The sequence below is a fragment of the Ailuropoda melanoleuca genome, chromosome 3, assembly GCF_002007445.2.
Source record: "Ailuropoda melanoleuca isolate Jingjing chromosome 3, ASM200744v2, whole genome shotgun sequence".
NCBI lineage: Eukaryota > Metazoa > Chordata > Mammalia > Carnivora > Ursidae > Ailuropoda > Ailuropoda melanoleuca.
The window spans coordinates 47,546,623-47,562,997 of NC_048220.1; the positions used below are offsets into that span (position 1 = coordinate 47,546,623).

A 16,375-nucleotide genomic window follows, 5' to 3' on the forward strand; every position below is an offset into this window, starting at 1 on the left:
CACTTTCCTGATAAAGAAACACCTGAAACATTTGGTATGTTTACAAAATCGTGCCTTTTACTTTTAATTCTTCCCCTAAAAATCCTTCTATTTTGTGTTAACTACAAGTCACAATAGGTATTAGCTGCCCTTACTCATTTGGAGAGAAGGGGCCGTGCTGCTCAGCTCTGAGCCTCCAAATGCCTGATCTCACTTGATCTCAGTGAAAGCAGTGCTCTCGGAGCGACTTACTTCTTGGAATACATATTTGGTCATTACAGCATGAGGTGATTTAATTGTCAGGGACCCACTCTGAACATACTAAATCCCTGTTACTTCAAAGGTTTTTGGGATATAGGTAAAACTTTTTTTTTTAATGATTTTATTTATTTATTTATTTAACAAGCAGGGGGAGCAGCAGGGAGAGGGAGAAGCAGGCTCCTGCTGAGCAGAGAGCCCGACATGGAGCTCGATTCCAGGACCCTGAGATCATGACCTGAGCCGAAGGCATTTGCTTAACCGACTGAGTCACTCAGGCGCCCCTAGGTAAAACTTATCTTTTAAGGTCAAGAGAACTTAGTACGTAAAAACTCAGAATTAGCAACATGGTAACTAGAAATTGCCTAAACACTTCAGTTTTTTTTTTTATGATTACAAAAGGAAGGTGTACTATGGAGGAATTCTAATAGGTGTTAATAAAAGATAAACTAGTGCTCGCTTCGGCAGCACATATACTAAAATTGGAACGATACAGAGAAGATTAGCATGGCCCCTGCGCAAGGATGACACGCAAATTCGTGAAGCGTTCCATATAAAAAAAAAAAAAAAAAGATAAACTAAAATAAAAGGCATATTAAAGGATTTGAGAGCTCATCTGGACAAAAATGGATTCGAATCAGGCAACATCCAATGAAGGAAGGATATAGAAAGGAGCTCAGAGAAGCTGTCTAAAATCAAAGACTTTTTTGCAGGTATATGGGAGCAGGAACAAGAAAGTTACAGGAGGCAAAAAAGCAGGTGGGTTGGTTACTGTAAAGTTATCTTCCTTTAGGGGGGATTGCAGAGTCTGCTGGGCAGATGACCGAGCTAGAGCCGATCTGGCAATTCCTGCTTGGCTGACTTGAATATTCCATTTCTGGGAGAGCTCAAACTGTAAGTCTTGGTTTGGTGATGTGGGGCAAGAACAGAAGCAACTCCATTTTGCCCCCCCCTTAAATACAGGAAATAGAAGAGGAGTCAGTGGAGGTCCAGAGTTAGAGCAGTAGGGCTTCTTAAACATTAGCCTGCTTAATGATCACCTGGATGTCTTGCTCTCCCATCTCTTTCCTTCCTTTGGAGGCAGCATGTCACTGGGGGAGGGGCAGGAAGGCTGAGGGGGACAGAGGCAAGATCCAGGGGCTGAGGAGGTGGCTGTCATATACAAGTTAAGTAAATAATACATTAAGTAGAATGAGAACCAAGTTTCCTTATTGTTGAAGGAATTTACAAATGAGAGGCTGGAAAGAACTCGAAGGTGTTAAATTAGATTTGGGAATACTGGTGTGGACTTAAGGTTTTTAACCTGTGTGTGTGTGTATATATATATATATACACACACACAAGTCTATATACACACACAGATATAGAGCTATGTATCTCTATACACACACACATGTATACACAGCTTAGTCAACTGAAAGATTAGAAAGCAACCTAGTAGTAAGTAACACCCCACCCGCCAGATCTTGACTCCTAAATAGTGGCCTCCCTAAAAGGAACTAGGGTCCTTGGAGAAATGGCTGATAGAACTGGACACAGAAAGTAAGATAAGCTTGGAACAGCAGTGGAGGCTAGGAAGTGTTAAAAAAACATTTCCAGATGTAAGGCTTAGGAGAAACTTTGTAGGGAATCAAGTGATGTTGTCCCCTGAGAGACCAAAAGAGAAGCTCAGATCAGCACAGAATGGCAAAACTTGCATGGAAAAGTGGCTTTGGTGCTGTCGGTCTTAACTGGTTTCTGCTTTTCCCTTGGGTTTCGGCCAGATAGTTCTTTATTAAGTTGTTAGTGGTTTGGGACTTCTAAGGAGATAATTTAAAAAATACTGGGCATTTTCTGCTTTTAGTGGTGGTGGTGGTTGTGGGAGGGGGGTTGTTACAAATAACCTAACCTGCCACTATTGAAATGAAGTCCTCGTGATTCTGTTTTCGCAAACTCCTGGCTTTTATAGCCAAGGTAGCAACCAGTGGAGGTTACCAGAAACTTCAGACCTTAAATCTTTCAATCACAAGATTACAGAGGAAGGATACAGAAATTTCTTTCAAGCACTGGACAACATGCCACACTTGAAAGAGCTATTTTCAGGCATTTCACTAAATGTCTGCTCAGGCTACAAACATTAAGTCAGTCTCTGAGTCAGTGTGTATGGCGAGTGCCAAGCCTCATGCCACTTAGCACGTTAGGTTGTCTCCTGGATGCAGAAGGCATCACCTGGCTCGCTGCCCTGAAAGAGTCCTCAATTGCAGCACTTACTTATGGGAAATGGATGCTGCCGTTCTCGCCAGTCGTTCAGAAATATAACATTTAGCTAGAGAAGAATTAGCTGAAAACCGCCGAATCAAGAATTTTTGTCAATTCTAAAAACCTAACTCTCCAAAACATTTTATTACACATGAAAGGATACTTATAAGGCATGTTAAAAACCAAACCAAACCAAACCACAAATTGCCATCAGTGAACTTGAGAAACAAGTTCAGGTGGTCCTCCCCACCTAAAAGATCAGCCCTTCAATCAAGTTTCTACAGCTAATCCTCCATTATCCAGGGTCAGCATCCGGTTTTCAGGTTAACTGAGGGAAGGAGGATCGGAAACAGCCATGGGAGTGGAGTGAGGTGCATTGATCTGTCCTAAAGCCACAATATGGAGGAAGTATTCAAGTTATATATAAAATGATGAATTGCAAGACTGAATCCATTTTCTACCTAAGTGAAACAAGACTTGAACACACGGGCCAGATGACTCTTTTGCGGGCCAAGAGATACTCCTGAACACTTGTACGGTCTGTCTGGGACATGCACTCTGGTACCATAGTTATGCCAGTGTGAAGCAGAAGCAAGCTTTAAGGAAGAACTCAGTACAGAGGCTTTGATTCAACACTTACTTCATCAGCACAAAGGACAAAATAGAATTTCTACGATTCAGAACTCAGTGGAGACGGCACAGCCATGGCGGTCGGCTGAAGCTGTGGAAATGCAGCCCAAGAGTGGTGAGCTTGCTGAGAACGTGCCTTGGGGCTACCAGAGGAAGCCAGGCTGGCGTGGTGCTGTGTGCTGCCGAGAGCAGGTGCTAGAAAAACCACACGGTAGGGAGCTGCTAGAAGAGCACACTGCAAGAGGGAAGAGAAGTGCCTTGTGGGGAAAAGAAGTGGTGTCTCACCACTACCCTCTAGTGACCGAGCTTTACACTGTGTCTGCTGACGGGACAGGTCTTTAGAGTCCGGATCTATGACTGCGGAGAGGGCAGCGACGGCGGGATTTGGACATGAGAAGCAATAGCTTGATAATGGATACAACTATTACTTATTAAATTTAATAATTCAGACTTAAACCAAAAAGAACCTAGTTAGGTTTAAGACTAACAGGATATAATGCACATGCATGTTTATAAAAAAGTCTTCCATGAAATACAAGAAACAGGGTAGTTGGTTGATTGTAAGGAAGGGACCAGAACAGCCAGGGGATAGGAGGGGAGGTTTGACTCTTTTCTCTCTGACATCTTTTGTACTGAATTCTCTACCATGTGCGTGTACTATTAAAAATGGTATTTTAGGGGCACCTGGGTGGCTCAGTCGTTAAGCATCTGCCTTAGGCTCAGGTCATTCTCCCAGGGTCCTGGGATCAAGCCCATGCCAGGCTCCTGCTCAGCAGGGAGCCTGCTTCTCTGTCAAATAAATAAAAAGATTAAAAAAATATTTAAGATTTGTCAGAGACAGAGAATGGACAAGCAGGGGAACAGCAGGCAGAGGGAGAAGCAGGCTCCCAACTGAGCAGAGAGCCTGATGTGGGGCTCAGTCCCAGGACCCCAGGATCATGACCTGAGCTGAAGGCAGACACTTAACCAACTGAGCCACCCAGGCATCCCTAAAACTGGTATTTTTAAAAACAACAGAACTCCACATAAATAATTTCTGCAAAGCTTCTGCCAAGGGCTTCCACTGTAAAGCAAGGGCCGGCAAAGTATGGCCTGAAACTACATAGCCTCAGAGCTCTTTTTTACATTTTTAAAAGTTTAAAAAATATGTGACCAGATGATCATCAGTAGCCCGCAAAGCTAAAATAATTCTGGCCCTTTACAAACAATGGAATACTTCAATGACGAAGTATTTTTAGACTGTAAGGTTACCGTGCCCTTTTATTCTAGTATACGTGGTCTCCATGGGACTCCTAGGATATCCCTCACTGCCCTGACACTCACCCTTTTGTTCCTACACTTCTCCCTTTCTGATCACCTATTCCAGCCCTCTCCAACTCCCTAAATCCTCCCACAAGAAACATCGCCTACCATCCTCAACCTCTTAACCACACAATACCTACGTATTCTAACTCCATATTTTTCAGATTTACCAGGACTCACGGTAAGAAATTTCATGTAAACAATTACACATTCATAAACATGTACACAAATGAACTAAGAATCACAAAAAAACTCAAAGCTGTATATGATTTTACTAGTATACAAATAAATTCAGAAGTGCAAAATGCCTTGAAAGAGTTTATATATGGTGAAATATTCAATTGTTTGTTCTTACATTTTTCTCCCACAAGGCTTCTGTCTTCTCCATTCCACCACAACAGCTCTTAAGGAGGGTCACCAGTGATCCCCACATCGCTCGATTCGGTGGAACACGTCTCATCCTCATCCTGCTTTACTTGTTAACAGCATCTGACCCAGCAGTAACCCTCATGTGGCCCATTGCTCCCTCCTCAAATGCTTCACTTGGCTTCCAGGCACCCCTTCTGGGTTTCCTCCTAACTCGCTGAGAATTCCCTCAGTCTCTTTTACTGCTTTTCCTCATATCTGACCTCTAAACACTGCGGATACTCCAGAGTTCTCGGACATCTCTATGTAAATGCACTCGCTTGGAGATCTGGTCCTGCTAAATAGCTTGAAATTCCAAGTCTATGCGAACTATACATTTTCATCTCTAGCCCAGATCTCTCCTCTGAACTCCTGACTCGTATCTAACTCCTCTTAATATGAGTTTCATCTCAGATTTCACCTGTCTAAACCCAACTCTATCCTTCTTTCCCACCAGTACTCTTTATACCAACTTCTCCATGCCAGTAAATTCCACTTTTGTTGTTCTCTTTGCAGAAGCACAAAAACTTGAGTCATCCTTGATTTCTCTTTCGTACTCCACGTGTCATCAATCTATTGGCAAAGGCTGAGCTCTACTTAAAAAATACACTCAGATTCAACCACTACTAACCACTGGTCCTAACTAGTCAGCCAGCTGCCTCCCTTGAATCTTACAGCCTATTTTTAATACAAACAGAGAAGTCATAAGACACTTTAATAAATCAGATCATGCTATTACCTTTGGTTCAAAACTTTCCAATGTATCCCAGATGAAAATAAATGCAGAAGGACCTTACAGTGGCCTCCATCTGACCTGACCCCTGGCTTCCTCTCTTACCTCCCTCTCCTTAATCTCTCCTCCTCCTTCACTTCCATTCCAGCCACACTGGTTTCTTTGCCATTCCCTGAACACGCCACACTCTTAGGGCCTTTGTACTTGTCATTTCCTTTGCCACAGAGGTTCTTTCTACTCACATGAATGGCTCTCATTTCCTTCACATCTCTGCTCAAATGTCACCTCAGCTTCCCTGACCATTCTTTAAAAAAAAAAAAAAAAATTGTAAGCTCTACAACCAACATGGGGCTTGAACTTACAACCCCGAGATCGAGTTGCATACCTTCCCGACATCAGAATTGCATGCTCTCCTGACTCAGCTAACCAGGTGCCCCCTTCAAAAAGTATCCACATTCCAGCTGCACTCGGCCTAACCCCTTTCCCTGCTACATTTCTGTCGACAGCATGCATTACTATCTGGCACCTTACACACTGCACTTGTTTGCCAGTGGTTCCCACCACTGTCAGCAGGAAATTTCATCGGGGTTTCAACAAAACCCCTGTTTTGTTTACTGCTATTTCCAAGCAGGTGGAAGAACACCCAGCACATAAACAAAACTGAGTAACTGCTGAAATGAATGACTTGTCTGAACCTACAACCACCTTCCAACTGGTAGGTATTAAAAGAGGGTTTCCAAAAATGTCATCGAAAGCAAATAAGCTATCTTCGTAACTGTTTAATCTGGCACACTTAGGCAATGAAAATACGTCGAATGTCTAAAATACTGTCAAGAAAAATAAAAATCTACTCACCTGTACAAGAAAGCTTAAGCCCTATGACATCCCATTTTGTGAAGTTTACTTACCAGGAATCGAATATTCATTTTATTCAACGAATATGTACTGGGCTGCTACAAATATGTTACGTACATTTACTTTGTCCAGACAAAACTTCTGAAAGAAATAGAACTTTTTATATTAACCTCTTCTCCCACAGCTAAAAAGACTAGGGAGAATCCCAGGCACATAGATACCCATCCTTAGACTCAATTGAAACAACAGGATTTTCTCTCTCTCCTGAGAATTTGAACTGACAAGAGATACAGTGAAACGGATAGCAGATGGAAGTGCAAGGCAGTGATGAAAGCACAAAAGCGTGGGCAGCCGTGTTAGGCAGCGCGCATGAGGAAAATCTGGAGGCCAGAAGAAAGAGAGGCAGGCACAAAAAGTGCGGAGAGGAGAAGGACAATATGACTTCCAAGAAACGGAACAGAGCTGTGGTCCTTGACTGGATCGGTCCAGTGCTGTGACATTCAGCTTCCCATAAGCTTTGTTTCCTAAACTTGGATTATCAACAACATGGCTTGACAATCGGTTGTATCTTTACCCTACTACCCTTTATCTAAGTTATGTCTGAATAGTTCTCTTCCTACATTTTTATCTTACCATATATATTCTAAAGAAAAATACTCATATAGTCAAGATTTTAAAAATTTACCATTTATTTTTAAAGGCATTAATAAAAAGCTTAACATACTTTATACTAAGAAAGTTATAATATACAAATGGGCTGAGTTGAAATTTTCACAGACTGACTTTCTGTACTACATGTGACTGAGTTTCTTTTAATTACTCACATTTCCATTGTTGAGTTATTCAAACTGATTATTCCCTTGAAACACATGGCTGGTTACTTAAGCATGAGTCACATGCAACAAGGGGAAATGCAGGTGATTATGCCACCCAACCAACTGTTCATGAAGAAAAAGATGAAATTTTGTCACGTTGATCATGGCGCATCAGAATACCGTTCTCCTTGGGAGAGAGCTGCACCTGTATTTGGGGGACAAAAGATCTAGATATAAGGATGCAATTTAAAAACCTATTTTCTGGGGCGCCTGGGTGGCACAGCGGTTAAACGTCTGCCTTCGGCTCAGGGCGTGATCCCGGCGTTGTGGGATCGAGCCCCACATCAGGCTCCTCTGCTATGAGCCTGCTTCTTCCTCTCTCACTCCCCCTGCTTGTGTTCCCTCTCTCGCTGGCTGTCTCTATCTCTGTCGAATAAATAAATAAAATCTTAAAAAAAAATTATTTTTTTTAAGACTTCCTTGAAAAACAGTTGAGAGTTCAGACTTTTTCATTCTCTGTAATAGCACAGAGAACAAAACTGGCAAAGGAAATATTTTCATAATTATTAAACCAGTTAGAAGATGAATGTAGAGATAGCAACATCTAGACCAGCAGCTGGAAAACTATGGCCTAATGTATTTACTATCTAGTACTTTAAGAAAAAAAATTTATTTTTATTTTTACTTTTTTAAAAAGATTTTTCTTTACTTATTTGACAGCGCACGAGCAGGGGGAGCAGCAGGCAGAGGGAGAAGCAGACTCCCCTGCAGAGAAGGGAGCCTGATGTGGGACTTGATCCCAAGACCCTGGGATCGTGACCTGAGCCGAAGGCAGTCGCCCAAACAACTGAACCACTCAGACGCCCCAGGAAAAAAAAATTTACATTATTTCTTAGTCTTTTTATTTTCTTATTTTTTAAGTAATCTCTACAACTCAATGTGAGGCTCAAACTCACGACCCCGAGATCAAGAGTCACATGCTCTTCTGACTGAGTCAGCTGCCCTTAAGGAAAAATTTGTGATCCCTACTGTAGACTAAGTTGTGGTGAACTTGTTCCTATAAGACTCAGATGATGAGTCTTCAAAATGACATATGCTACTTAGGTGCATTTTCTCCAACTCAAGAACTGATACATTTCCAAGGACAAAAAAGGAAATACAGTAGTGTCATTCAGTCCTTCAACAGGAGAGATTTCATCATAATATTCTGTGGTAAAAACGTGAACCATCCCACTTTGCTAAAAAACAAACATACATGTAATAGTATTCATCCTTTTTCCCCAGCCCCCAGCCAGTATTCACCTTTTATGATGTTTGTGCATCAAAATTCACTTGATAAAGTTTGTAAGTGGACAAAGGTAAAAGACAGATGTGTATACAGAAGTAAATGGAAGCTAAGAAATGATACAGAAATGAAAAACAGTAATGGGACTGCTCATTCTTACTGGGGCTAATGAATGTAAAAATGAAATATTTTGCTGTTATACAACAAAGAAGGTACCTATAATCTGCCCATTTAACAAAATTATGAGGGGTGCCTGGGTGACTCGGTTGATAAAATGACTGCCTTCAGCTCAGGTCATGATCCCAGGGTCCTGGAATTGAGCCCCACATTGGGCTTCCCTCCTCCGCAGGGGAGCCTGCTTCTCCCTCTCCCTCTGCCTGCCGCTCCTTCTGCTTGTGCTCTGTCAAATAAATAAAATCTTAAAAAAAAAATTTAACAAAATTATGAGCCATGAAATTTCAAAATTGATAAAATCCATTAAGAATCATCAAAATAAGCAGCTAGAACACAGAATATATTTGAAATCTAGAATCAGTATAAGATAGATACAGGCTCATGCATAACAACTAATGAACAGTTAGCAGCATCCAAAGAATGTTACCCACTTTAGATACACACACTTACATTAAATACTGCGAAAATACGGAATAAAAACTTGGGTTTGCTCTTATTTGAATTCTCACTGAAATCACTAACAAAATTATTGTCACTATCTCTATTCTTGTGCAAACTGCTTGTAGAATGACTTCAAAATAAATTCACTCAGTTCTCATTATTCATGGTAATTATGTTCTAAAAAGTCACTGTAGTGGCTTAGTCAGTTAAGTGTCTGCTTTTGGCTCATGTGACGATCCCAGGGTCCTGGGACTGAGCCGAGTTGGGCTCCCTGCTCATCGAGGAGCCTGCTTCTCCCCCTCCCTCTGTCCCTCCCCTGCTTGTTCTCTCTCTCTCTCTTGCTCTCTCTCAGACTATAAATAATCTTAAAAAGTTTTTCAGACATTAAAAAAACAGTCACTATACTTTTTTTTGGTAGGCTCTACGCCCAGTGTGGACCCCAACACGGGGCCTGAACTGACCACCCTGAGATCAAGCCCGTGTGGGGCTCCCTGCTCAATGGGGAGTCTGTTTCTCCCTCTCCTTCAGTCCCTCCCCCTGCCATGCCTGCTCTCTCACACACAATCGCTCTCTCAAATGAATAAATAAAATCTTAAAAAACAAACACAACAATGAATTTGTGAAAACCGAGCCATTGCTCCTAGAAGAAATACAAAGCTATGTTTAGGTAACCCTCTACTCACATTTTTATCAACGGATAAATACCTTTTAAAATGTGTGTTTCTGTTGAAAGACACATTCCTTAATATATTGGTTAACACTGAATCACAGCCAAAAGCACTATACTCAAACCTGAATGAAGCTTAACCAACACATTCTCTCTGTAAGGCAGCTCACAGCCTTCCTGCATTTGGGAACACAAAGCACAATGTCTGGGGGCCACTTTAAAGAGAGAAAAGGAACAGAAATGTGAAAAATGTAGCACTAAAAAGACGTGCATAGAATGCTTGTTCATAGCATGAGATGAAAGATGAAGACGGGGCGCCTGGGTGGCTCAGTTAACATCCAACTCTTGACTTTGGCTCAGGTCATGATCTGACGGTCGTTGAGATCCTTGCACTCAGTGGGGAGTCTGCTTGAGATTCTCTCTTTCCCTTCCCTTGTGCTCTCTAAATAAATAAATAAATAAATAAATAAAATCTTATAAAAAAGACAGATGAAGACAGAGCATTGCTGAAGCTCAAGTGTGAATGTCGGTGTAAGAGGTCTCAAATTTTTTGCCACTCTGCACTGGTCCATGAACGACGGCAAAAGTGCCGTTATGTAACTACTGACTTGGGCATTACAGATAAATTTTAGCGAGCAAATTTGCAAATACATAATCTGTGAATAATGAGAACCATCAATAAAATTTGAAAAACAAGAATTAAAAGAGTAAACACAAATATCTAAATTGATAAAAGGAAAATCTATCACACAGATACAGGAAGGTAGACATTTCTGTCAAAAAGACAGTAATCACCAATACCAAAAGCGAGGTCAAATAAATGATTAACTAGAAAACAAGTATTTGCAACTTCTATCACGGAGAGATGATTTCCATAACATATAAAGAATTCTTGCAAATCAAAAAGGAAAAACATCCCAGTTAAAAAGTGGGCAAAGGGCAGAAATAATCTAATGAAAAAGAATATACTTTCCTAGTTTTAGTTTGGGGAAAGTATCATGGTACAGTGAAAAAGAGAAAGTGCCTCAGAGTCCCACACATTTCCTTTTGAATCCTGTTTCTGCTACTTATTTGGAGAGTTTAAATCGTCAGTTGCTTTTTCTGTCAAAAAAAAAAAAAAAAACTTTAAAAAAAAAAAAAAAAAAAAAAAAAAAAAAGTGGGCAAAGATGATATTCATAAAGTTTTCAGCAAAGACATAAAGCTCTTAAACACATGAAAGGATGCTGAACTTTACAATAGTAAAATAAAAAATTACGAGATAACCATTTCCAACGATTACATCGACAAGAATCCAAAGGTTTCATAGATTACTGAAAAGAATCGGGGAAACAGGAACTCTCAAACAATGTTGGTGAGAATATTAAGACAATCTCTATTGAGAGCAACATGGCAAAAAACTATTAAAATTACAGATGCATGGGGGCGCCTGGGTGGCACAGCGGTTAAGCATCTGCCTTTGGGCTCAGGGCGTGATCCCGACGTTACGGGATCGAGCCCCACATCAGGCTCCTCCGCTATGAGCCTGCTTCTTCCTCTCCCACTCCGCCTGCTTGTGTTCCCTCTCTCGCTGGCTGTCTCTATCTCTGTCAAATAAATAAATAAAATCTTTAAAAAAAAATTACAGATGCATGTTTTCTTCAATCTAGCAGTTCTAATTCTAGAATCCAAATCTAGATTAGACTTCAAGATCCTATTAAGGTAATTCTAAAAATGTATTCATAAATCTACAAAAAAGTACGTAAAAGAGTACTAACTGTAGCATTAAATAGCAAACAATTGGGAACCGCCTAAAATTCCATCCATAAGAGCTCAAGTAAGTATGGAACACATCTCTACGTAAAAGTATCGTTAAACTTTAAAAAACAAGGCAGTTTTACATACTGGTATGGAGTATTCTTCAAAAAATGAGGAAAAAGCACTTACCTATTAGAGAACACTGTATAAAAATGAAAAAAAAGTTGAAAGGAGTAATGACAGAAACATCTTACCAGATTTATTTCAATTACATATTATTTTTACTGTCAGTAAACATACACAGCACAAACACAAAACATCAAAGGGTATGTTGTGAAGTCTCCCTCACATGCCTACCTTCTAGTCCCTCTTCAGAGATAACTTGAGTATCACCCTGAGGTGACCATCAATGTACAGACATGTTCGTAAATATGTATTTACGTAAACGGCAGGTAGCATAATACACTTCTGTATCTTACTTTTTTTATTTAAAAATATCTTCCTATAAGATTGCTCTATATAACAAGCAACAACGTCATTTATTTGAGAGAGAGAGAGAATGAGAGTGCACGAGCGGGAGGAAGAGCAGGAGAGGGACAAGCGGATTCCGTGATGAGCACAGAGCCTGTCTTCCTATAAGATTGCTCTGCATAACAAACAACGTCGTTTTTTATTTATTTGAGAGAGAGTGAGAGAGCACATGAGCTGGAGGAAGAGCAGAAGGAGAGGGACAAGCAGACTCCACGTTGAGCATGGAGCCTGTGTCCATGACCTCGAGATCAAGACCTGAGCCAAAATCAAGAGTTGGAGGCCTAACCGACTGAGACAGCTGGGTGCTCCAACAATGTAGTTATTTAAAAAAATAAGGCATTAAAAGAATAAACTGAATACATGCTTTTCCAAAGTTTGCGTTAGGCCACTCTGCTTTGTACCAAAGACCTACACCAGTAGCACCTCTTCTCACTAACCAAAAGAAATCTGAAGAAGATTTACATTTTTATGAAAAAGGCAAAAAGCAGAAATAACATTCAGTGTGTGTTTTGCAAAGGCTGTTAGAAGTACTGCCAGGCTCCTTCCCTGGTGTCTCAGCATCCAGCTGCCACATTTCTGAACTGCGAGCGTCTTGTGCTTTATGTCGATTTACTCTGTGCATCCGTTAGCAAGTTGTGTACTAAGGTACCAGAAAATCCTGAGAGGTTACTTTTGTCATCTGGGGTATTCAAAAATTTTCCATATAAATTAATGGTAAATGGTACTTGCTTCTTGGCTCTATGCTATTTCAGATTATGAAAGGTTTCACAGAAATGCTCTACTTCCAGGTATTGGGGGAAACGTGTAATGTTCCAAAATAGATTCAAACTATTTTAGAACTTAATTCCTAAGTAACAACGGAAAAAGAAATAATTCTTAAACTATAACACGTAGATACTCTAACAATTAGGTAAGTGGGAAGAATAGAGGCATTATTAACTAGTTTATTCTTTAGGGGAAGCAGTATGACAACATACAATGATCTTTACAGAACTACTCAGAATCTACAGCTCAATACATGAAATTAATCATCAATACACAGAAATAATTCTATGGGAACTATGTTAAACAAAAAGCCCAAAATAGATGTACTATTACATGTAGAAATATTTAGCAGTGACGCCAAATGTGACACATTACTCTTATGTACTTGAGAAATACAGAGTATATCATTGTTGTTTCATATATTTGGTTTTAACCATCACAATAGAATTATTTTTTAAAAACATGGAATAACAGCAAATTAATTGTTACAGAATGGGAAAGGTGATGCAATGTACTGTAGCATCGAACCGAGTATTCAAGAAAAATATGATCAAATGTTTGTTTAAAAATAGGAGGAACAGGAGTGCCTGGCTGGCTCAGTCTGAAGACTGTGCGACTCCCACACTGTAGAGATTACTTCAATAAACTTAAAAATAACAGGAGGAGCAGCCGGTGGCATACTTGTTTTCCTGTAAATGTGTATTTACGTAAACGGCAGGTACTTCTGCATCTTACTTTTTCCATTTAGATATATCTTCCTATAAGATTGCTCTCTGTAATGTTGTTTTTTATTTATTTCAAAGAGAGACAGAGAGTGAGCGAGCGCGCAAGAGCAGGAGGAAGAGCAGAAGGAGGGACAAGCGGACGCCACGCTAAGCACGGAGCCCGTCTCCGCAGATGATGAAACCGGGCATAGGGCACCAGGCAACACACAGCAGAGATCCATGAGAAAAGCCAACACTTAAGGTGAGTCCATTCACCCCACTCTGGCTGCACATCATTTCCAAACTGCAGCACAGAAGGTGGAGCTTAAACAGGTACTGTTCTTCATACATGGAACAGAGACCGAGTTTGGGCCTTGGAATAAGGGAGCTGGAATCTCAAGAGGTAGAGTCTAGAGAGCAGGGATTTGAAAATGACGCGCTCCAAAAATCTGTGTAAAAATTTTCCTTAGGTGTTTGCCCAAATCCTAAATTATGCAGAGAGAGCATGGAGCTTGGAAGCAGCTGCAGGGGGGCCGAGAGCTGGAGGGAGAGTTCTGAGGTCAAACAGAGTGCCACCATTTACTCTGCGGCCCAAGGACAAGTCATTTCACCTCTGTGAGTCTTTTTCTTGTCTGTTAAATGGGAATAATAAGAATATCTACCTTGATGGTGCTATAAAGATTAAATCAAGTAACCTATGCCTAGTACACCCAGTAATCATTCAAAAATGTAGCTATTATTATTACTTATAAAATGGAGAAAAATTTCATGTGGCAGTTTCTAGTTTCCTTTACAATAAAAACCAAAATTAATATACCTAAGGAGTCTACTGAAACAAATTCCATAAAGTAAGATTTTATTTACTCTTAGCAAGAAGTCTTTATCTAAACACAAAGACTCATGAACGTTTAGGTACAACGCTTCACATCTGTCTTCTGCCTGGAAACCAAGAACTGGTTTTATTTAAAGTGAAATCTAGCTATCCACCGTCTTTCCCTGCTGCCATAGTGGTGCACGTGAATGCCCCGGCTGATGCTCTCAGGAGCACGAACAGTACTGAAAAGAGAGGCAAAAACCAGGTTCTTATTAGGCCATGCTCCAAAGTCATCATTCAGTTTCTAATTGTGATGATGAAGCATGGCTACATTGGTGAATTTTTTTTTTAAGATTTTATTTTCAGGGCACCTGGGTGCCTCAGTTGGTTAAGCTGCTGCCTTCGGCTCAGGTCATGATCCTAGACTCCCAGGATCAAGTCCCGCGTCAAGCTCCCTGTTCAGCAGGGAGTCTATTTCTTCCTCTGACCTTCCCCTCTTTCATGCTCTCTCTAATAATAATAAAAAAAAAATCTTAAAAACAAAGATTTTATTTTTAAGTAATCTCTACACCCAACAAGGGGCTCGAACTCACAACCCCAAGATCAAAAGTCACATGCTCTACTGACTGATCCAGCCAGGTGCAACTGGGTAATTATACTTCTAAATGTGATGATTTATATAATTTTAAATATTCCTTCCAGGAACACAACACGCATTTTGAAACTGGCAAGAAAAAACATTTTTCAAAATCTGCTTCTCAAGGCAACATGGAAACATCAAGAACCATAATGCCCACAATCTTCTATCCCATAGTCACAACAGAAATTTACCTGAAGGCTATGAAAGAACAGAATCAAATTACCACATATAAGAAGGTACCCATGTAATGTTACCCAGAATGCCAAAAACCGCTGAACTGAATGAACAGTCGCATAACATGCAGGCAAACAATCTGACAGAAAGAATATGTAAAAAACATTAAACGTGATGTTAAATGCGGATATACATGTGTGCACAAAATGCTATGATGGCATCTCTATCAAATATAGATGAATATGGACTGGAAGTATAAAATAATACGTGAAAAGGAATACAATGATGGTCGCGCAGCTTTTACTAATTTAAAGATACTGAACATTTTTCTTACATACTTTTCAAACATAGAGAAAACAGAAAAAACAGTACAATGAACATCCATGTGCACACCACTTGGAGAGCCACATATGCTTTATGCACATACACATACGTTTTGCTAAATTTAAAAAGATATTCAAGACATTTTAACACTTCACTTACAAATACTTGATGCAAATTTAAAAAGACATTCTTCCATACACTATAACACCCTCATCATAGCTCATTAAATTAGCAATAATTAATCTAATTTCATTTAAAGTCCAGTCCATATTCAAATTTCTTCAACTCTCAAGACTTACAGATGGCCGTTCAAACCAGATTCCAACCAAGCCCACATGGCATTTGGCTATTATGCTTCTTAAGTCACTTTTAATCTAGAACAGTTACTCACTCCCCTACTTTTTTTTCTTTCACTGACTTTTTGAAGAAAGGAAGCCAGTTACCATCTATAACATTTCACATTCTAGACCCATCTTATCATTTCTTTTGTGGGGTCATTTAACTTTATGCTCTATCCCCAGCTGTTTCCAGTAAGTGGAAAAGATCTTGTAGCCTAATTCCAGTTAACCTCTTTTGACCAGAACCCTTCACAGATGATTCAGTCTATTTCATACCACATGCTAAATCAAAAACCAAGTCTGGCTGTCCCACCACAGTGGTGCAGTATCATGACTAATTCCAAGGATCTCTTTACTGTAAGATGTTTTTCCCTCCACACTACTAACCAAGTATTTGCTGATATACTTTGATATCACGAGAGAATGTAGATCAACCTTTTGTCAAATTGTTTTGACACCAAAATGTATTTAATACTACTATACATAGAAAACCCTAAAGACTACACCAAAAAACTACTAGAACTGACAAATGAATTCAGTAAAGTCACAGGATACAAAATCAAGGTAG

The 16,375-nt window shown here is 40.0% G+C and overlaps 1 protein-coding gene and 1 non-coding gene across 3 annotated transcripts in view; one reads left to right on the plus strand and one right to left on the minus strand.

Annotated features, from left to right (window-relative positions):
• Positions 1 to 689: 689 nt before the first annotated feature.
• On the plus strand, positions 690 to 796 carry LOC117801717. The gene has a single exon (XR_004624452.1). It is a non-coding gene; the product is annotated as a U6 spliceosomal RNA (small nuclear RNA).
• A 6,269-nt stretch (positions 797 to 7,065) lies between these two features.
• The window catches only part of LOC100465394 (survival motor neuron protein), a 40,212-nt gene continuing 30,902 nt past the window's right edge, over positions 7,066 to 16,375 (minus strand). The window contains exon 9 of one of the 2 annotated variants that reach the window (XM_019796044.2): positions 7,066 to 7,420. The gene's annotated coding sequence lies outside the window, so the exon portion shown is untranslated. Of the gene's footprint in view, positions 7,421 to 9,428; positions 10,225 to 16,375 lie in introns of those variants that run through there. The other variant, XM_034656327.1, reaches the window with a different exon arrangement.